At 35.4% G+C, this 24,152-nt stretch overlaps 1 long non-coding RNA gene across 1 annotated transcript in view; it reads right to left on the bottom strand.

Moving 5' to 3' along the window:
- Positions 1 to 6,671: 6,671 nt before the first annotated feature.
- Positions 6,672 to 24,152, bottom strand: part of LOC134736699 (uncharacterized) — a 73,638-nt gene continuing 56,157 nt past the window's right edge. The window contains exons 2-3 of the long non-coding RNA XR_010120954.1: positions 9,681 to 9,805; positions 6,672 to 6,823 (exon numbers count right to left, since the gene is read on the bottom strand). This is a non-coding gene — a long non-coding RNA (uncharacterized lncRNA). The remainder of the gene's footprint in view (positions 6,824 to 9,680; positions 9,806 to 24,152) is intronic.

Below are 24,152 nucleotides of genomic sequence, written 5' to 3'. Positions count from 1 at the left end.
TTCAAGGAAAGAAAATTTTATTTATTTTAATTCAAGAAGAATTGCAGAGTATTTACGGTTTAACAGAAATAGTATGGTAAGAGTTGTTCTTATAGGGAAATTGATGTGTTGATTTTATTTAGGAATGATTAGTGTGGAAAAAGTCAAAAGTGGAAGAAGGAGCAAATACTGTGATAGTTTGAGAAATAGCAAGATTTTAAAGAAAGGTGTATCTGTGGCAGTGCAACGTAGGTATAGAATCCTGGTGTGTGATTTTTTAAAAATATACATTTATAGTCATTGGTGACAAATTCAGAAATTACAAAGTACAAAGAAGAAAATTAAAATTGCCAATAATTCCACCAATCAATAGAGATTATCATTTTAATGTATATCTATTCTGACTTTTATTTATTTAGACTTTTTCTTACAAACATGAATGACTGTAGCCATGCCATTTTGTAAACTGCTTTTCAATTGGTAACACATTGCAATTACTTTTTCATGTCAAGAAATTCAGTTATATACCATGTTTGTTTGGTTTGGGTTTGTTTTAGAGACAACGTCTAGCTCTGTCACCCAGGTTGGAGTGCAGTAGCACAATCATGGCTCACTGCAGCCTTCATCTCCTGGGCTCAAATGATCCTCCTGCCTCAACCTTTCCAGTAGTTAGGACTATAGGTGTGCAGCACCACACTTGGTTTTTTTTGTTTGTTTTTTTTTAACTTTTGGTAGAGTCTGGGTCTCACTATGTTGCCCATGCTGGTCCTGAACTCCTGTTCTCAAGTGATCCTGATTTTGCCTCCCATAGCCCTGGGATTATAGGCGTAAGCCACAGCTCCTGGTCCTTTTATACACCATGTTAATGGCTGTAGAGTATCCTATACAGGCATGTATTATAATTTGTATTATAAGTTATTGAACCAATTCCTTTTTGGGGTCTTAAGTGATTTCTATTTTTTTTTGTATTATGATAGTGTTGCAATAAACGTGTGTATACCCATTTTTGAATTGTTTTCTGAGTACTTCCTTAAATAAATAAAAGTGGAATAGGTCAGAGGCTGCTGCTACACCGTCTCAGTCGTTGTTCCTTGCTTTTCTTTTATTATTTGATCACTGAAATTTTGCTGAGCACATGGACGCCTACATAAAGGCTACATTTTTTTCCAGCCACCTTTTCAACCAGAAGCTCTAGGCATTGAGCTAGAAGTAAAAGTATAGTAAAGTACAACTTTCGAAAGTGTTATTTAAAGGTAAAGTCTTCTTTTGGTCTTCCTCAGACAGAGTTCTAACAGGATGGTTGGAGCCAAAGGAGCCACCGAGGATATGAGAAGCCTTTGCTGGGGCGATCGAACAACAAGATATAGGTCTCTGTGTCCATGACACCTTCCATGGCGTGCCAACCCAGCCCTGGACTGCCCACCTCCAGAGAAAGAGAAATATACTTTTATCTTGTTTCAGTCATTTTAGAAGTTGGTTTTCTATCACATGCAGCTGAACTAATCCTAACTAAAACAATGGCTTTGAAAGTACACGTATTTAAGGCTCTCTGCACACATTGCCAAATTTGAGTCCAGAAAGTCTGTGCTGATGAATATTCCCACTAGTAATGTATAAATTACAGTCCCATTCTCCATTTATCCTAGAAAATGCTGGGTACTGTAATTCTTTGTAAGTCTTCACCAATTTGGTAGTTGACAAATGACATTTCTTTGTTTTAATTTTCATTTCCAGGCTCGTTCTTCTGAATCTTTTCTCCGTTCCCTTCCAATCCTCCTAATGTAACCCTCTCCTTGACTAGTACTTCATCTATGTTAAAAACATAGCCCTTAGGATGAACCTGTTGGCTTTGCTATTCTTTCAATATCTGTCTGTCTTGCATTTCAGGAAGTAGAGGTTCTTATCTAAAGACAATGCACCCAGGGTTCTTCCCTGGCCTTTCACTGATGATTTTCATTCCTTGCCCGCCTGATCTCCTCCAGCTTGGTGCACTCAGCTGTGCCTTTAAAGTGCTCAGGCGATTTTATAGCTGCAAGAAGAATATGAAGGTACAAGTATCAAGCAAATAGGGCAAATTACAGGTATACAGAGGGTTTCAGCATTCATGGCCACATTTATTTCTCCTTGTGCCTTCTCACCTCTCTCTTCTTTTTCTCTTGCCTGCTTAACTGACCAGCTCAAGGCTTCTTTTTCTATATATCCTTCATCTTTGGGGAAGCAAGTTATTTTCTAACTGGCTTAAGTATATCCTTCAGTGATCAGCCAAAATTGTTCTTTTTGCATCCAAAGGAAGAAACTTTATTCTATAGCCACCCTAGATTTTTCTCTTAGACTCTCAACTGTAGTAAACTCCTTTCTCCTCCTACAAGAATCAGGTCCCTTCAAAAACCCTGCTTAACAGACAACAACAAAACAACAATAACGACTTCCAGAACAAATAATAATATGTATTTTTTAATTATAATGAAAGATTCAACTCAGGCTTTAAAATCTTCATGTTGTACGTCAATCATCTGGTCTTACTTATTTTTTCTCCAACCTAGTCTTTCCCCAATATCTCTTATTATCAATGCTGCGTCCCTCTACAGTGTCATGTTAAAGGTACCAACCCTCCAGACAAGGCTCTACCTTATCCCCAACAGGCCACTTCTAAATGCATATCTGCACACTGATAGTCACTTCTTGTTATTTACGTTACTGTAACTACTTATATCCAGAAAATCCAATTGGAGTTTAAATACAATGTTCCTGACCAACATGAACTTCTCCCAAATCCAGTCATGAGTTTAAGGAAGCAGGTAGTACAAATGGTGGTATACTGTTTTCTCCATTCTCATGCTCATTTCAGAATTAGGCCATTTAGGAATTCCTATTCCATCGTTTCTCCTGCTGACTTCAGGGATTATTCATGAGTCCATCTTGAAACGTACATTCTACTACTCTGTACATTATATGGGGTTCTTCTCTGACTGCATTACTTTGACACTTCTTAACATAAATCTTTATTGAGTATATACTACATATCAAGAACTTTTCATGCATCTTCTAATTCTCAAGATAACCTTATGAGGCAAGTGTGATTATTAGCCCCATTTTAAAAATGAGGACACTAAGTCTCAAAGACCCAGTTAGTAAATGGTGGAAACAGAATTTCTAAAATTGATCCTGAAAGCCTAAAATTCATCCCATCAATGACACTCCACTGTCTCTTCCTAAATCCTCTAGCTTTTTCTCTCTTAGCCCATTATTCTGCATTTTCATACAGCTTTTTGCCACTCCGACAACTCTGCCTGGAGGTCTTTCTGCCATCTGCATATCACCTTGGATTAGACTCAACTATTGACTTGCCAGGGCCTGTAAGTTTAAATAATAACAAAGTGGCTACACCACAGACTCTTCATTTTGGCTGTCTCATCCCTTAAGGCTGGGAAGGCTAAATGGAATTATAAATAATAACAGCTGTGATGAAAGTCAAACTGTAGCTATCAGGTTCTCCACAGTCTGCTTTTTTGATGACAAAAGCTAACAATAAGTAAAGTTTAATAATGTATCAGACATTATGCTAAGCTTTTGCATTAGATCATTTGATCCTTACATCAACCCTAAGAGGACGACACCATTATTGTTCCCATTGTATTATACAAACAAGAAAACAGATTAGAAGACTTCCAGTAAACAGTCCACGTCATACAGTGAACACATGGCAGACCCATATTTTGAATCCATGTCTGCCCAAATTCAGAACCTCCTTTCTTAACCACTGTATTAGTCCATTCTTGCATTGCTATAAAGAACTGAGGCTGGGTAATTTGTAAAGAAAAGAGGTTTGATTGACTCAAAGTTCCATAGGCTGTACAGGAAGCATGACTGGGGAGGCCTCAGGAGACTTACAATCATGGCAGAAGGCAAAGGGGAAGCAGGCATATCTTCACATTGTGGAGCACGAAAGAGAGAGGGCAAAGGGGGAAGTGCTCCCCATTTTTAAACAACCAGATATCCTGAGAACTTAGTCACCATCACAAAAACAGCAAGGGGGAAGTGGTATGCCCCCATGATTCAATCACTGCCAACCAGGGCCCTCCTCCAACATTGGGGATTACAACTGGACATGAGATTTGGGTAGGGACACAGAACCAAACCCTATCAACTACTAATGTACAATGCTTTGTTTTTAAAATAATATTGCTGATATCATAACTGCAGAAACTCATGGGGAAAATAATATCCTCAAATTCAGTATTTTCATTTATATTATCCAATACATGATAATGTACATATTCAATTTTACCTATTTACATTAAGTAATATTATGGATAGAATTATACTTTTTCTGTATTTTCTGTTAACATTTCATCCAGCATGTAACTCTCTGGCAATAAATTTGAGAACCTGAACAAAATAGATGATTTCCTAGCAACATATCAATAACCAAAATTGACCCAATAAGAAGGGAAAATTTGAATAGGCTAATTATCATAGAAGGGATAACAAAAGGCACTAGGATTAGGTGGATTTCCAGCTGAGTTTATCCAATCTTTAAGTAATAGATAATTCCAATGTTATTTAAACTAGCCATAGATAATAAGATGGGCATTTATCTAATTCATTTATGTGTATGGTTTAGTACCAAAACATAACAAAGATGCAACAGAAAACTACTATACAATCTCAGTTCAAATGGAATATTAGAAAATTGATCCTGCACAGTTATTAGAAGAATACATTATGACCAAGTAAGGCTTATTCCAGGAAAAGCAGGGTGGTTAATATCAGGAAATTTGTTTACATAATACATTATGTTAAGAAAATAAAGAAGAATAAAACGTGCAAATGCTGAAGTGATGTTAGATTAAATTTATTATTCTTTTAAATACATTTTAAGTAAAAAAATGAAGGAGGTAAACAAATAAAATAAAATGACCAAAGATAACAGAAAATATTACCCTAAATGGGTAATATTTAACACTCAAAATAAATAAAAAGTCAGATGAATATCCTCAATAACCCTTATAATTTAACATTAACTTGGAGGTTCTAAAAATGCAAAGACTCAAGTACATAATACTGAAAAAGAAGAGCTTAAATTGTTTTATAATAATAACATTTTTTGCCCCAAAATTCCAGGACTGAAAAAATTAGAATTTATAATAGGATTTATAAGCTAGGGATAACCACCTTTACATATAAATGAGAAGAAAATATTCATCATAGTAGAAAAAATAAATTATAAAAAACTTAAAAATGAATATATAGAAGTGGTATAGGATGTTGATGATAAAGATATAGAAAATGAAAAGGCATGCCATTTCCTTTTTTTTTTTTTGAGATGGAGTCTCGCTCTGTCACCCAGCCTCAATTGCAATGGCACGATCTTGGCTCACTGCAACCTCTGCTTCCCGGGTTCAAGTGATTCTCCTGCCTCAGCCTCCCAAGTAGCTGGGATTACAGGCACCGACCACCACGCCCAGCTAATTTTTGTATTTTTAGTAGAGACGAGGTTTCACCAGGTTGGCCAGGCTGGTCTTGAACTCCTGACCTCAGTTGATCCACCTACATTGACCTCCCAAAGTGCTGGTATTACAGGTGTGAGCCAAAGTGCTGGGATTACAGGCATGAGCCACCACTCCCAGCCAAAGGCATGCCATTTCTTTGGATAGCAGACTTAAGATCACAAAATATAAAATCTTTCTAAATTAATAAATATAATAACATTTTGGTTAAAGCCCAAGAGAGTGCTTTTTATGATTACATAAAGTGGCATTTCAAGTTTTCATAAAAAGAAATAACTTTTAGATAATAGCCAAACAGTATTTAATAAATAGAAAGAAAGAATGGCAAGACATTGGACATGCCAGGATTCAAACTATTCTAAAACTATTGTAATTGAGCCAGTATGTCATTAGCCAGAAGAGACAATGAGAATAAGAGAACTGAATAGAAAATCCACAAATATATACTGATACATATAAAAATTTGTTTGGTATTTCAGTTCAGCTGGAAGAGAATACACTTTTTGTTGTTGTTGTTGTTGTTGATATGGAGTCTTGCTCTGTTGCCCAGGCTGGAGTGCAGTGGTGCAATCTCTGCTCACTGCAACCTCCACTTCCCAGGGTCAATCAATTCTCCTGCCTCAGCCTCCTGAGTATCTGAGATTACATGTGCCCACAACCACACCCAGCTAATTTTTGTATTTTTTTAAATAGTGATAGGGTTTCACCATGTTATTCAGGCTGGTCTCAAATTCCTGACCTCAAGGGATCCGCCTGCTTCAGGCCTCCCAAAGTAAAAGAATACACTTTTCAATATATGGTGTTCGGGCACTGGCTACCCATATGGAAAATAATTAAATTGGACATTGATTTTCTAGAATACATGAAATTATTTCCCAAGTAGACTAAAGATTTACACGTAAAATAATGAAGCAATAAAACATTTAGAGACTATCCTGAAGACAATATGTATAAGCCAAGGGCAGAAAAATGTTCTAATCCAGAATAGAAAATCCAAAGCCATAAAATAAAACATAGATACATTTTACTATTGTCTTAGTCCATTTGGGCTGCTATACCAAAATTCCTCGGAATGGATAATTTATAAATAACAGAAATTTATTGCTCACAGTTCTGGAGACTGAGAAGTCCAAGATCAAGTTGCCATCAAATCAAGTGTCTGGTGAGGGCTCTTACCTCATAGACAACATCTTCTTGCTGCATCCTCACATCATAGAAAGGGGTGAGTTGAACTCCCTCAGGCTTCTTTCATAAGGGCACTGGTCCTGTTCACGAAGGCTCCACCCTCATGATCTAGTCACCTCCCAAAGTTTCCATCTCTTAATACCTACATACTGGGGATTAGATTTCAATATATGTATTTTTGAGGTACACGAATATTCAGACTAGAGCAACTATGTAAAAATTGATTATTTTGAGTGACAATCATATCATAAAGTAAACAGGTAACTATGAGATTTGGGGGAAAAGTCAAGACTCTTCTTTAACTGACACAAATGAGTAAAACAACTTGTGAATATTCATTAAAATTTTGCCAAAGAGCAAAACCCCAAAAGCCAAGAAACTTATGAAAATATGTGAAAACTCATTGGTAGCCAGGAAAATATAAATGTAAGCTACTAGCTTATTTTACAAGGATAAGACAAAAACAAAATCAAGAAATAAACTGTTATAATTTGGTTTATTTACCCCTCCAAATCTTATGTTGAAATTTGATCCCCAATATTGGAGATGGGACTTAATGGGAGGTTTTTGGGTCATGGGGGACAAATCCCTCATGAATAGATTAATGCCTTCCCTAGGATGGGGGATGGTGAGTGAATTCTCACTCTATTAGCTCCCACCAGAGCTGGTTGTGAAAAAGCACCTGGCACCTCTCCTTTCCTGCTTCCTCTCTCACCACATGATCTCTGCACAGCCAGTTTTCCTTTGCCTTCCACCATGAATGGAAGCAGCTGGAGGCCCTCACCCAAAGCAGATGCTGGTGCCATGCTTCCTGCACAACCTGAAGGACCCTAAGCCAAATAAACCTTTTTCAAAACAAATTACCAGGCCTTCCTCAGGTATTCCTTTAAAGCAACAGATATAAACTAAGACATAACCATTTGGGGGCACAATCTAGGAAAAGGATAAAAATGGAAAATCCTGTAAACCAAATGAACATTTTTGTATAGAGAAACAGTTGATTACTGTACATTCACACCATGCAGCATTTAAAAAAATAATAATAAATTAATGTTAGTCCAGTTGACTAGGATTTTATTTTATTATTTGAGGAACTAAAGATTCAAAAAAGCAAATATAAAATAATTTTTTAAAAGAACAAAGGCCAAAAAACTGTATATATGTATAAAATCATGACATGATAATCATGGAGAAATTTATAAAAATATTTCCAGAATGCTTTTAACAAGCACTGAGAGAGTATGTGAAGCAGGGAATCTTATTGGCTGAGGTGCAGAAAGAAGATATGTGAAAAAAGAGAATAAAAGACTGTACTAAAAATGGTATGTATGCTAAGTTCAGGATTTATATTTTTGTAAAAACTATGCCTGTGGGCATATGTATAAAAAATTATTTTTAAATGCTAAAATGTAAAAAGAAGATTTTCTAAATAAATTTTGCTATCATTTCCATGCAGTATATGTGTCTTATCCCATTTCCTTTCTTCTTTTAGATTTCTCCTCCTAAAAATGTTTAAAATATTGACAGCCTTGTATGTGTCTTCTTTACTCTTCTTTACCAGATTGTTATTTATTACCGTAAAAGTAGGAGAAAATAAAAACTATAATTTTACAGGTTATCATCATTTACATTATGAAATTGCTCGTGTCCTTGGGCCATGTTGATTTAGGGCCATTACTCTTTCTGGCACTAGAAATCTTTCCTACTAGAATCTCAGGGGGTTCTCAGTTTCCAGAGATGGCACTACAACGTATGTGGATGAGTAATTAAGATTGAGTAACATATCAGTATCAAAACTCACAATTTGCCAATCCTCAGACTTGGGCTGATTCCTGCCTAACTAAAGAGGAGGGTTTTGTGTGTTAAAAGCCAGTGGGCCAGTCCTGGAGTCACACCAAGAGAGATTCTTTACACACCATCCTCTTTGTGAGTGGAAGGGCATCAGGCCCGCAAAATAACTGTTGACCAGTGAGATGACTTGTGACAGGCCAGTGGTGGCACTAACACCCTGTCTATCTTCTGAAAATGAAGCAAGAAGATAGTAAGCACACTCTGCTTCCCCTGCACCAGCAACTGGACTAAGCCTTTTACTTACATTGATTCACTGGGTCCTCTGTCAGGTAAGGATGATTTTAATCTGCATTTACAGATGAAGTAAGGAGAGGTTATTTCATCCTTCCCTGGATCATGAGAATCACACATTGCAGAGCTGAGCTTCAAACTGTCTTAAAACTTAGGTATCTGGGCACTTAACCACTAACCCATGCCACTGCTCAATCCAAAGAAACAATGAAACGAGGCAATTCAAGTTAAAAAGCTATTTAATTTCAGATATGTGAACTTCTTAATGTCCAGCAGCAACATCACCTGAACAGCTAAACACTGTGATGCAGGTACACATTTACTTACCTGAGCAGATTCAGAAAGATGAGAATTTTGCTTTGTTTGAGGAAATGGAGGCTTTGTACAATTTTTATTTATTTTTGACACTCATACATTCAATGCCACTTTCATTGATTTCCCCCAATCCTATATTTGATATGAAATTTATTTTATCAGTTGCAGTTTTGCCAGCCATGGTGTTTCTTAAGATTTGGCTAGAGATTCCTGCACTGAGATTTCCCCAAAGTTAATGTGTCAGCACTGATAGAGAAGGAAGTCATTCACTTGGCTGATGACAGGCTGTGAGGGACTCCAGGGGAGAGTGCTGGAAATTGAAGGAAGAACTGAAGGTATACAACCCCCATCTGGTGATCACTACCTTGGGCCTAGCACAGAAATGCAACATAACTTTCTCCTGGGATGTAGCCCTTGTGGTCGTCACACCCAACACTCAGAAAAGCCCTTAGCACTTATCCTCATTAAACAAAATGAAACTGAGTTTTCACTGAGGATTTCATAAGGGACATAGGATAGATTTTTTTTATAATACCTAACAGACAGCATTTTACTTTTAAATAAATCACCCCTCCAATGTGTCTCTTCTTTACTAATTTATTCTCTTACCTGTTGCTGGGTCTCTCACGTGTCTGGGAACTTTCTCCCACTAGACAGCCTCCAGCCTCTTCCATCCTTCAGAAACTTATCCCCACTGTGCTTCTCATTACTTTCACAGACCCAACATTTCAGCTCTGAGGAAAATAAGTCATCACACAAAGGTTGGCTTTGAGCTCAAAACAAAACAAAGGATTCCCACACAATCCAATTCCATTCTCCTTAAAAAATGGCAGAGCAAAATCTAATTTTTCTCTACTACAAATTTATTTGTTTATTGGCACATATTTTTATATCTAAGAAGTATTCCTTTATATATGCTCAATTGATTGAAAAATGAATTCTATGCACAAGTCTTCCACTGTTAGTGAAATTTCTTTTAAAAAGCCCCAAGTTTTGCAAAGTGGAACTGTCTCAGGGATGGGCTTTAATTATACCAGGGCCCTTGTGAGGTCTAGCCCTGATTACTATGCAAAAACTGTGTCTTAAATAAGTGAATCACATTTGGCACCACCAAGCTAATCATAGTACAGGCTTTCACTTCCCTTTATCCTGGGAAACGTGACCTGATCTCAAAGAAAAGTTCTAGGTATGTTTTAAGTAATAACTACATTATTGCAATGAGTGTGGAGCCTCAGGTAAAAGTCTTGGCACACACAACGCAAATTTGGATATATAGATTCTTTGTGTTTCTTAATAACACAATCAGTCCTTCTAAATTATGGTCAAGTCGCATACATTGCACATTCCCTATGAGCAGTGAAATTAAAGAAGAGGTGAAATACATGGTCATTTGGTGTTAGGAATTTATAACAGAGCAGAATAAAGAGCATAAAAGCATGCATAATTACTCCAAGGAACAGAAAAAAAAAATCATAAAAAAATTCGCAACCAATTAGAGGTCTGCATACATGCTAATTGCCGCCTGCTAGAGGTGTCCCGTCAAGAATGGCAGGCTTGTCCCTGTGAATGGGAGAAGTGTGAATGAGTGAGCATGTTGGTTCTGAAGTAAAAAAAAAAATTCTTATCTCACAGGTTCAAATTCTCCAGGCTCATGAATATGACACATTAATATTCAGTAAGTGGAACACATTATCATTTTAGAAGGAGATTACTAGGGACTCACTATTTTCATTCCATCACATTTTCCAATTAGGAGTCCCACTTTTGCAAATAATCAGCTTCTGTTGCCAAGGGCTTTTCAGTCACTTTCTGGCAAGGGGGTTTGGAGCTAAGTTCAACATTCATTTAAGAAACAGGAAAAGCCTGAAGTACAATTATCTTTTTTAATGACAGGTTAATCTTGCTGTAGTGAACCTGATCAGAGAAGAGCCAGACTCTAAAGGGAGAAGGCAGAGAGTCCTTCCGGGGGAGGGGAACTCAGACAATAAAGTTTGAGAAAGAGTTCACAGTTTTCTTGGTTGCCTGCAATTATTGAGAAATAAATGCACTCTGCAAAAGATCTTGGAACTGAGCAAGGAGAAGTGGCCACGTAAGGGGAAACCCCAGTGATGTGGAAGTGAGCACAAGGGCAAGGTAACAGCCATCCCTGAAGGCTACCAACAGGGCAGAGAAGGAAATAATCAAAACGTACCTGCATTTCCTCTAGGTTAACAATTTAGTTCTAAAGTCAGACACCTTTGCTAAGGTTTATATCATTAATGACTTAACCAGATAAAACAGTAGACAAAGATTGGTTTGATTTTGAAAACTATCAAATAAGTTTGATAAATTCATGTTCACTCACCATTAATCTCTAATCAAAGCAGAATTTCTAAATAAAGTCATTTAATGTTTATTGAAATTATATATTCATGATTTATTATGAGATTGCTAAGATTCTTATTCTAATGAAAATAAAAAACTCACTTGTTCTGACCTTGTATATTTACGAAGAATCGCATATACCTGGCAAAACAAAACATATGCTAAAAAAACGATACACGGAAAGATGAGTTTCTCTTCATAATAGCCCACCGGTTCTTTATTCTCCTTCCCAGAAGTAGCTACTTGACTAGTTTCTTGGCTCTTTTTTCAGAAGTCGTCTATGCTCAGATGTTCTTGTTTCTGCCTCCATAGTTAGAAGCGTGCTCTATGCACGCTACTTTTGCAATTTTACTAAAAATCTACTCCGGATACAACTTTATATGAACATCTGTAATTTAACTCACTGCAGAGGAAACAAACTTCACAAAAATAATACAGTCAGCCACTAAACAAATAAATAACTAACAATAACAAGCCCCAAAGGGGATTGGGAGCAAGGACCTGAGGTTTCTATATTATCCAAAATGTCCATTTTTTGTTTGTTTTTTGCAGATTATATTGGGGCAGAAAATAAAAATAAAGTAAATAAAATGTCCAGTTTCTAACAAAAAATTATAAGCAGGCAAAGAAGCATGAAATTCTGACCCAATGACAGGAAAATATAAGCAGGTAACAAAAGCAGAGTAAGTAGATGTCAGATATAGCAGACAAAGGCTTCAAAGTAGCCATTATAAATATGTTCAAAGAACTAAAGGAAACCATGATTAAAGAAGGTATGATGACAACGTATCATAAAGAATATTAATAAAAAAGAATTATTAAAAAAAGAAATGGAAATTCTGGAATTAAAAATACAATAACTAAAAAGATAAATTCACTACAGATGCTCAAAAGCATATGTGAATTGCCAGAAGGAAAAAAATAGTGAATTTGAAGATAAATCTATAGAAATTAAACACCCTGAAGAACAGAGAGAAAAAAGAATGAAGAAAAATAAACAGAGCCTCAGAGAAATGCTGAAAAATCTTATGTGCAGCAACATACACCTACTGGGAGGATATCTTTCATAAATGAAGTAAAAATAAGACATTCCCAGACAAACAAAAACTGAGAGAATTTGTTGCTTAACAGACCAACCTTAGAAGAAAAACTAAAAAAGTTCTTTAAGATGAAATGACAGAAATAAATTGGGAAACTCACAAATATGTGGAAATTAAACAACACACTCCTAACATAACCACTGATTAAAAGAATAAGCCACAAAAGAAATGAGAAATATTTTTAGATGAATGAAACACAAAACAACATACCAAAAATTATGAGATGCAGCAAAAGTAGTGTTCAGAAGGAAATTTATAGCTATAAACACCTATATTAAAGAAGATCACAAATCAATAACCCAATCTTCTACCTTAAGATATTAGAAAAAGAAAAATGAACTATATCTCAAAGCCAAAATAAGAAAGAAAACAGTAAAAATAAGAGTGGACATAAATGAGAGAATTAAAGAAGAGTGGATAAGATTAATGAAACTAAGTTTCTTCTCTGAAAAGATCAACTAAATTGGTAAATCTTTAAGGAGATTTACAGAGAGATAAAGAGAAGGACTCAAATTACTAAAAGCAGAAATAATAGAGGGAGCATTATTATCAACCTTATAGAAATAAAAAGTATTTAAGAGAATACTATGAACAACTATACATCAACAAATTAGATAATCTGGATGAAATAGACCAAATCCTAGAAAGACACAAGCTATTCAAATTATTTAAAGAATAATTAGAAAATATGAATAGACCTGTAAAAAGTAAAAAGATTGAATGTGTAATCAAAAACTACACTGAGGCTTGGTGTGGTGGCTCACACTTGTAATCCCAGCACTTTGTAAGGCTGAGGTAGGAGGATCGCTTGAAGCCAGGAGTTTGAGATCTGCCTGGGCAACATAGTAAAACCCAGTATTACAAAAATAAAAATAAAAATTAGGCATGAACGGTGGTTTGGGCACCTGTAGTCTCAGCTACACAGGAGGCTAAGGCAGGAGAATTCCTTTAGTCCAGGAGTTTGAGACTGCAGTGAGCTATGATCATGTCCCTTCACTTTAGTCTGGGTAACAGAGCAAGACCCTGTAAAAAAAAAAAAAAAAAAAAAAAAAAAAAAAAAAAAAAAAAAAAAAAAAAGAAAAGAAAGGAAAGAAAGAAGACGAAAGAAAGAAAGGAAATAAAGGAAAGAAAGACAACTCACAAAGAGAGGCCCTGGTTCAGGTGGTTGCTCTGGTGAATTCTACCTCAATTTTTTAGAAGAATTAATATCAATTCTTCAAACTCTGTTTTTAAAAATATTAGAAGAGGAGAAACAGTTTCCAACTATTTCTGAGGTCAGTATTACAGTGATACTAAAATCAGGCAAAGATATTATAAGAAAACTACAGACTGATATATATTATTAATATAGACATAAAAATTCTCAAGAAAATACTAGGAAATCAAATCCAGCAACATTAAAAAAAGATTATAGAGCATGCACAAGTGCAATGTGTCCAAAGAATGTGAGATTGGTTTAAAACCCAGAAATTAATTAAGATAATACACAATAGCAATATAATAAAATATTTTTTAAAACATATGATTATCTCTATAGATGCAGAAAAGAAATTTGACCAAACCCAACAGCCTTTCATAATAAAACACTCAATGAACTAGAAGGGAACTTCCTCAGCCTGAGAAAGTATATCTATGAAAATCCATAAATAATATCATGTATAATGGTAAAAGAATGAATGTTTTCACTCTAAGATTAGGAAGAAAAAAAAGATATGTACTCTCACCCTTCTATCTAACATTTTAGTAAAAATTCTAGCCAGGCAATGACACAAGAAGATGAAATACTAGACATCTAAATTTGAAAGGAAAAAGTAACATTATCTCTACTTGCACATAACATTCATTATTTATCTATATATATACATGTTTTCATAAACAAGTATGTGAAAACCCAATGAATCAACTAAAATCTATTAGAATAAAAGAGTTTGACAAGATGGTAGAATATAAAATCAGTAAATCAAAATCAATTGTTAATACACAATAAACAATCCTAAAATTAAAATCAATAATTCTATTTGTAATAGCATAAAAAATAGTAATAAATTTATTAAAGTGTAAAAAATAACACTTTGACAAAATCAAACATTAATCAGAAAAAGTAAAAAGATCTAAATAAACAGAAAGACATTCATGTTCATAAATCACAAGACAATTATTGAAAGAGTAATATTTCCAAATTAATTTGCATATTGTACACAACTTCTATCTGAATTCCAGTTCATTTCTATGTAGAAATTTACAAGCTGACCCCCAAATTTATATAGAAACTCAAGACCTCAGATTAATCAAAACAATCTTAACAAAGAAAAAAAAAAGAGGATTCACACTTTCTAATTTCAAAATATACTACAAAGTGACAGTAATCAACACAGTATGGTTCTAGCACAAGGATAAACATATGGATCAATGCAATAGAATTGAGAATTCAGAAGTAAACCCATGTTATCCAAGGTCAATTGATTTTCAACAATGGTGCCAAGACTATCCAATGAAAAATGAATAGTGTGTTTAATAAACATCTCTGAGCCAACTGGATTGCATATGGAAAATAATAATTTTCATCCTTACCCCACTTTGTATACAAAAATGGACTCAAAATGGATCAAAGACCTAAATAGAAAAGCTAAAGTTATAAAATGTTAGAAGAAGGCATAGAATTCAGTTCTCATGACCTTTAATTTGGCAATGGATTCTTAGACATGACACCAAAGCACAAGCAAAAAGAGAAAAAAAAAAAATAGATAAATTGGATTTCTTCAAACTTAAAGAAAAAACTTTTTGCTTCAAAGGACACTATTAAGAAAGTGAATAACAACCCACAGAACAGGAAAACAGTATTTTCAGATCAAATCATATATCTGATAAGAAACTAGTATTAGAATATGTAAAGAACTCCTACAAATTAATTATTAAAAAGACAAACAACCCAAATAAATTGAGCAAGAGGTCTCCATAGACATTTCTCTAAAGAAAATATACAAATGACCAATAAATACATGAAAACGTGCTCAACATCAACAGTCATCAAGGAAATACAAATCAAAATCACAATGAGATTCCATTTCATACCCACTAGGATGGCTCTAATAAAAGAGATGGATAATAACCAGTGTTGGCCAGTATGCGGAGAAGTTAGACCCCTCATTAATTGCTGGTGGAAATGTAAAATTGTGCAGACATTGTGGAAGAGACTGACAGTGCTTCAAAAAGTTAAACATAAAGCTTCCACTTGACTCAGCAATTCCACCCCCAGGTATACACCCAAGAGAAATTAAAACATACATCTACACAAAACCTTGTAAATAAATGTTTCTATCAGCATTATTTACAATAACCAAAAGATGGAAACAACCCACAGGTCCCTAAATCCATGAATGGATGAACATGATATGGTGTATCCATGAAATTAAATCTTCTTCAGCCATAAAAAGGAATAAAGTCCTGATAAATACTACAACATTCATGAACCTTTAATGTATACTAAGTAAAAGAAGCCAATTATACCAATAAATTAACACGAAGAAGCCAATGTGTGAAAAAAGATGACACATTGTTTGATTCTATTTATTCAAAATGTCTTGAATAGGCAAATCTATAGAAACAAAGTATATTAATGGTTGCCTAGGATTGGGGCAGTTGGGGGAGGAGGAAGAGGAGGATGGAAACTCACTACAAATGGGTGTGGGGTTTCTTTTTGGGGTGACAAAGATGTCCGAAAATCGATTAATGTGATGGTTTCAGAATTTTGTGAATATACTAAAAAAATTGAATTACATATTTAATTCTGTGAATTGTATGGTATATAAATTATATCCCAGCAAATATTTTATTAAAATATATATGACAACTTTTCACTAAAACTTTTCTTTTTTGATAAATATTTGAATTTCTAGGAAAGATAAAATTATCAATTTCTTAAAAGAGAAAAATGTTATTATTTTCACCTAGACATGGAACCAGTTGTAGTTCTCGCCAAAAGATTTAAAATAAAATTTAAGAGATTTTTCTGTTGGTTTTTAAGTTCAATATTGTGAACAAAGTTCACATTTGTGAATAAAGTATTCCCTCCCCCTTGTTTGTCTCTCAGTGACACCTACACATAAATACTAAGCAGACTGAGGATACAATTTTAAATTAGATAGCTGACTATTTATTTTAGGCAGAGCCTAAATGAATACAACACAAAGAAAGAATTACAACTATTTACACAGAATCTATCAAAGTTTCATTGGATAATTAAGAGTTTGCCTACACCACTGTGGGGAAAGCTGATTAATAGAATCATGGAAAATTAGAGTATGGAGAAACTCTAGGGATCATCTAGTCCAAATGATTAATTGTAGAAAATGAGGATACTGAAACCTAGAAAGGCGAAATGTTCTGCTCAAGGTCATGTGAGCAAAGCAAGGCCACATTTTCAGACTTATTTTTTTCTGAGCTAGTTACATAGCTACAGACAAGAGGAGTTCAAAACTATGTTGATTGGCAGGGAACATCACACACTGGGGCCTGTCGTGTGTGAGGGGAGGGGGGAGGGATAGCAATAGGAGAAATACCTAATGTAAATGAGGAGTTAATCGGTGCAGCACACCAATATGGCACATGTATACATATGTAACAAACCTGCATGTTGTGCACATGTATCCTAGAACTTAAAGTATAACCAAAAAAAAAAAAAAAAGCAGGCTTTTTGTGAAGGGACTGTAGACTATTTCGAGATGCAGAAAATCTAACTTCAAATAAAAATCATTTGTACCTTTATAAGTATTGATCCAGTATTAACAGCGGCTAAGCAATTAAGATGTGATTATGGTCTACATAGAATATTTCTGTTCATGTCCATGCAGAGGAAATAGAAAGAAACCTTGTATGAGTGATTTTGGCATAGGAGACGGTTGAAAAGGAACCTGGAATGTTTAGAAAAACTATCAATTCAGAAAGGAGGAGGAGGAGAAACTCAAGGAAGCTGACCAGAACTTGATTCTAAATGATTCTAATTATTAAAAAGGTCACCCTTATATTGATTAAAAGAGCTGCTTTCCTGAAATTTTAGGCCATTAATCCTAGTCTTTTCTCTGGATCAGCTGAGAATAAGTTTACTTCTTCTTCCACAGAACAGCATTTCATCTCTAAATAAAATGTTCATACATTCCTTTAATGATTTTTTCTCTGAATCAATCATCCTCAGGTCTATCAGTAAATTCTTATGTAACAATGCTCTCAGAATATCCAAGCCTCAGCCATGTTTCTGTGATGTTCTCATCTGATATCATGATTTATAGGTGTTCAGAATAAATTTTAGCCAAAATATTCCACCCTCTAATCTAGTTAAATTTTACCTTCAGGTTTTTCACCATCTCTGTAATATTAAGTAATTGTAATACCTGTATAATTACTTCATATTTTACATTCATTTCACTTTTTCTACTAAGTAGTGATATACATAAATTCAATCATGATTTTGATGGGCTTATGATGGTTTTTCTCCAGTAAATAGAGTAAAATATGTAGGAAGACTAAATGTATTGTTGGTGTACAATCTAAAGTCAATTTATATATCACCAGCTTATTTCATTCTGTGCTTTTGGAAGCTCTAGTCAACTGAAGGTTCCTCTGAGATTATTCTCCATCCTCCCATCTTTATATAAGCTTATTAAAATGAATTAGAATAAATTGCTCATATTTATTAACTGGATTATCGGCAGTAACAATAACCCATTAAGTCTGAATTATCTTGGGAATAAAACAGTATGTATCTGGAGGTTGTGTGCTGGAACCCGCATGTCAGAAATGACAAAAAAAAAATGGGGAAAAAGAGAATCTAGAGACAGTGAGTTCATGAGGGCAGGACCTTATCTCTGTGATGTTATTCACAGTACCCTAAACACTGACAATTGCTCTTGGCGTAGAATCCATGCCCACTTTACATTTAGTTTAACCACTAACTCTCACTCCTTTAAGGTAAATATCATTGTTCTTTCAGAGACTTATTTGTTCAAAGATACATAACTAACAAGTGCCAAACTTGACTCAACATCAGCTCTGTCTGACTCCAAAGCTCTGAGTCTTTCCCCAGCTACACCGAGTGTCCAAGTCCAACCTTTGTCTATGTGGATTAAGAACAGCTCTAATCCTTTTTCCTATTGGCAACAGAGAGACACCAGTAGATTCAAAGTTGTAGCCTGGAAAGGCTTTGAGTCCAGGCATCAATATGCTCATCCACCATTTCTGTTGCACGAGAAAGACTATGATTCTACCTAAAATTGTGATTACTTGCAGTTACGCCAAACTCAAGTTTTGACTAGAAATAGATTGGTTCAGGCCGGGCGCGGTGGCTCATGCCTGTAATCCCAGCACTTTGGGAGGCCAAGGCAGGAGGATCACGAGGTCAGGAGATCAAGACCATCCTGGCTAACACAGTGAAAACCTGTCTCTACTAAAAATGCAAAAAAAATTAGCCGGGCATGGTGGCGGGTGCCTGTAGTCCCAGCTACTCAGGAGGCTGAGGCAGGAGAATGGCGTGAACCCGGGAGGCAGAGCTTGCAGTGAGCCAAGATTGCGGCACTGCCCTCCAGCCTGGACGATAGAGACTCCATCACAAAAAAAAAAAGAAAGAAAGAGACTAGTTCAGCACAGCAAAATACAAAGGTGTTTTTCATCTTCATTGAATGAACTTTAAAAAAATTCAACTCCTAACTCACCTTAACAGTATAAATTTGTAATTGGCATAAACTGCTAATTAAATTTAAGCAGAGTGTTATGTTGTTGTTTGAACAAATTAAAGCATGCATACTAGTGAGAAGGGAAGAGGGAAAGGAAGAATGAAAAGATAGAGGGAAGGAGCTGGAGGGAGGCTAAAAGCTGGAGACTAGACAAGAAAACACTTCAGAAGGACCCCTCAGCCACCGAGGCCTCATTGTCTTCCTCCTGGAAGCTCTGCACGTTTATGGTGCTACCCAGACACCACCAGCTATTTATTCCTGAGTTTATGATCACATTATAGTGTGACTATAACTGATGCTTATATAGCACTTTAGGGTTCTCAAGATGTTTCCACAACATATGATCCTCATGGAAATCCTGTGACACAGGGTAGAACAAGAATTATGTTCTTTGTTTTTAGACATGAAACCAGAGTCTTAGACCTAGTCACTTACACACACATTCATGCATGCATGCACATACACACACATGCACACACATAAAAGTGGTAAGCCCAGAAGAAAAATAACTCAAACAGGCTCAGACTCCAGATTCACTATTCTTACCACTTCACCATGAAAACTTCTCTGCTTTAAGGAATTATTTTGGTAACAGTAGTTCATTCAGACTTCAACGAATATGAATAAGGAAGTACAATGTTCCAAGGTTACTGTAGCAAAAAGGACAAAATTGTTGTTCTATTACATGCTAGTGTGAAAAGAGAAACAATAAACAAAAATCAAATAAATAAATAATAAGTCAGAAATGATTAGTATTATGAAGGAAAAGGAAAGAAAAAGCCCAGGTAACGGTGATAAGGAAAGCAGGGGGCTGGAGGAAGGCGCCATTTTACATATTTAGAAATAGAATATATTTTATATATTGATGGAATTCCATCCATCTAATATCAGTTGAGGAAAGGATATAGAAATGTCATCTTTGAGTATTACTTGCTTAGTGAAACAAATTCACGCCAACTGCGTAGAGTCAGGGATCATTAAGATCCTTATGTCCTGGTATATGCAAAAGGGGTGTATATTCAGAGTGAATCATAGTTCAGATTCTGAACAAATCCTAACTCAGTCCTCCAGAAAAACCCATTGCCTACCCTGTACTTTGTTCATCAAGCCTGGAAGAGTGCATTAAAGATATGGGATATCCCTGGAAACTAAGACTATGTCTAGACAGAGCTTTCCAGAGAAAAATAAATTGTACATAAAAGAAGTGCTTGTCATAAGAACAGTAGATATGGGATTCTAGAATACACTGATGTTTACATTACCACCATGGCTCAATGTATCATTTGTCGCTTTTCAGGGGAAGGCAGGTGTCAAGGAAGTGACAGATTAAGGGCCTGGTGAAAGCCCTCCAGCTGACTAACCTCATTACCTTCAGCCCGCATGTAGCTATCCATCAGTGTTCTGAAGCAGGCACCTTGGAGCCTCTGAGATGGCTCACTCAGATCCCCTTCCTTTGGTCATCCTAGAGCAAGTCATGTTGAAGTCTTCATATTCTCAAAAAAGAAGTAGAGGAGCTATTTATAAGCCCTCCTGATATATCAGAAAAATTCAACAAATTAAATAATGTGGACAAAAGAAAGGAAAGGAAAAGATCTCTCTTTAATTGCATTCAGCATATATTTATCAAGAGCCTACTTAACTCATAAGTCCCTATGATGTACTAAATCTTTGTCTAGCTATTTTTCATGGGCCTTCTCTATCTTACCTTGCTTTAATATTGTGTCTTCCTCCTAGATTTGTATTAACCAGGGTGGTTTACCTTTTAGAACAGAGATGGCAAGCAAATGTGTTTATTTTTCCTGTTGATGTTGATCAATTAATCATGCCTACCTGAGGTACCAAATGAAACAGCACTGGGACCCATTCTGCTCATTTGAAACTAGTGCTGTGATTGATTAGCAATGTCTGCCATGGCCTCAGGGGAGAAAAACTTCAGAGCTAGTGCTGTCATTTAGAAAAGCATTAGAGGAACAATAAAAAATTGCAGATACTTAGGTAGTTTTTAAAGGTCTCAGAAGTATACAGCAATCATGTCATTCTGAATCTCAAGTCAGGTTAAAGATTTAGCATAAGACTAAAACTTAAGTATCATGCATTTGAGGCATTAAAATAACAACTCAGTCTTCTGGGTCAGACAGTCACGAGTTCACATTTCAATTTTGTGACTTATCTTTGGATAACTTATTTATCCTTTATACTACTTAATATATTCATACACTATAATAATAATGAAAATATTCACCTTGTACTGATGTTAAGATTAAATGAGGTCATGGAAATAAAAGTGAAGTGTACAGACAGCACCAGGCAGAGGGTAATAAGCTCAATAAATGGTAGCTATTATTATGCTTAATCATAATTTAAGGCAAAATAAACCATTCTATTTTCTTGATTTTAAGGCAATGTTTACAAATTTACTGGGGAATTATTGCAGTGTATTATAGTTTTTTTATTTTATTTTATTTTATTCTTTTTTTTACCATTTGTCTTTCTTTTAGTGTGAGCTCTATGGGAACAGGAACCATGTGTATTCATCACTGACTCCCAGATATAATTCAATGCCTGGTATATAGTAGGTGGCAAAAGGTGTTGCTGAATGGATGACAGAAGGAAACAAAAACAACAAAAAACACTTGAGCACATCTATATTCAAGTGCGTGTTCCTCATTTGCTAGAAAGTTTAATTAAAAAAATCATAACTCAGAAATCTAAAGAATTTTTTACTAGGTTTCTTGCTTTTCTTTGTGCCTATTCTAGCTTTGGCGAGGCAATCAAAGAATCATGCCTCAGAGGAGAAAACTGAAGCAGAGAGACAAATGTTTGGTAGACCCTGTTTCTACATCCCATTTTTTGTCACATTGAACCGTAAGCCATACCCTAATTATGGATATCATATGCTCCTCATTTTCTTTGCCAGGCCCACTTTCAATGTTCTGTCACAATGTTTTATAAGTACATCTATAATTGCCACATTATAAGTTTCAGTTTTTAATTTTGAAAACACGGTCATCATAGACATGGCAAAGACCAGGGCCCAGGCCATCCAATACTCTCTAGAATCTGAAGCAGAGCATATTCTGCCTGAAGGCTTTGGGTCACGAGTCCAAAACGTTTGTAAGCATCTTCTATGTATTTTATGTCTATACAGGCATCTTTTTCCTCTTCTGATAAGTTTTTTTATTTTATTTTTTTTGCTTCTAGGTTCACGTTATTTGGCTGCGTCACCTTCACGCCTCCTCATCAGTATAATCCTCTTTATTTTCGTAAGACATTGACTCAACTTACTTTATTATTTTACCTTATACTCATGTCATTATCTTGGATTATTTAAATGTCCATTTGGATGGCCCATTCAATTCCCTGATGTCTCAATTCCTTGACCTCTTCATCTCCCACGTATTTCTTTTCCATATCCTGCCAGTTACCAATTCTCATGTGCACATCTTAGACATTCTCAATCCCTTGAAGTGCTGCCATTTCTTGATAATTAAATTCAGACACTTAAATTTGTTCAGTCATCTTTCATTCAGGTTCTTCCAATTATTTCTAAAACATTTTCTGTTTGTAATTTATTGGGTCTCCAGTTATTTGATTTTTTCTTATTATGTAAGCCTCTTTGTTTCTTCACTCTGCTTCTTATTTTGCTAATAGTTCAAGGTCTGATGCTTCCCCATTTTTACCAGTTCCCTAAGATTTTGTGTTAGTTAGTGCCTTTCCATCACAGAAGTCTGGCCAAAGCCCATATCTGAATGAACATAGCTGGTTTATGTGTTCACTTTTGCACATGGGTAGCTGCATACTGCTGGATAAAATTCCATAATTAAACAGACAGGCATTTATAAATGTATAGTCCCCCATAACAACTGGAATGTGTCAATTTGCTCTTCCATTTCCTATAAAATGATTTTGAAACATCCCATTTTCCTCAAGACTCCCATTTTCTTCTCCCTCTTACTCAACAGATAGCTTTGGGTTTTATTTCATGGAGAGAGAGAAAAAATATTCCATTGGAAGAGATAATTTAACTTCTCAACTCAACTCTAGTACCAACATTTACTTTTCCTCCTTTATTTCTCTGACAAAGAGAAGAGCTAAAGCCAATAAATTCATCTGTATTCTGGATCCTGTCAACTCCAATAACCTACAGAATTTTATTCCTTTAGTTATCCTTTCTCCTGTCTTCAATTTATCAACCTTACTAGATTTTTCTCACATGCTGCAATCTCTTCTATCCTATAACAAAAACAAAAACACCCAAAAACCTTTTGATATCCATCTCCTCCTTCTCATGTTACCACTTTACTTTTCTCCTCTCCTTTATATAACTGTATTAAAAGAATTGTCTATACTTTTTGCCTACCATTTCTTCGCCTTACATTCATTCCTTAAACAGTTATATTTTAGTCCTCACCCTCACATTTCCAATGATAATGCCTTCAACAAGATCACTGATGACTCATGCTTAGAAAAGCCTGATGCTGGAAGTCTTAAGTGTGTTTATTTCACAACAGCAATGTATACTTTTCATAGCTACTTACCTATTGAAATATTCTTTTGTTCCTTCTCTTTAATGATGCAAGATTTTATTTCTTTTTACTGCTCTGAGCATGCCTATTCTTTTTGTGACATTCACTTTCTCAATCAATATTGATATGTTAATGTTTGTTGATGTTTTAGTCCTGATCTCCAAGAAGCAGAAGCCAAGACAGTATTAAACATGCAAATAAAAAATGTATCATGGGACGGTCTATGAATGAAATTGAGGAGAGAGTCATGGGACACACATCCATGATTCATCCCTGAGTAAGGAAAAGAGGAAGAGAACAAAAGAAGGAAGAAAGGTTGAGTGGACGTGTCCTAGATTGTAGTACAATTCCAAGAAAAGTTTAAGG

This window comes from Symphalangus syndactylus, chromosome 5 (assembly GCF_028878055.3).
Source record: "Symphalangus syndactylus isolate Jambi chromosome 5, NHGRI_mSymSyn1-v2.1_pri, whole genome shotgun sequence".
NCBI lineage: Eukaryota > Metazoa > Chordata > Mammalia > Primates > Hylobatidae > Symphalangus > Symphalangus syndactylus.
Note: the sequence above shows the minus strand (reverse complement) of the source record. Positions and strands in the feature narration are given on the sequence as shown.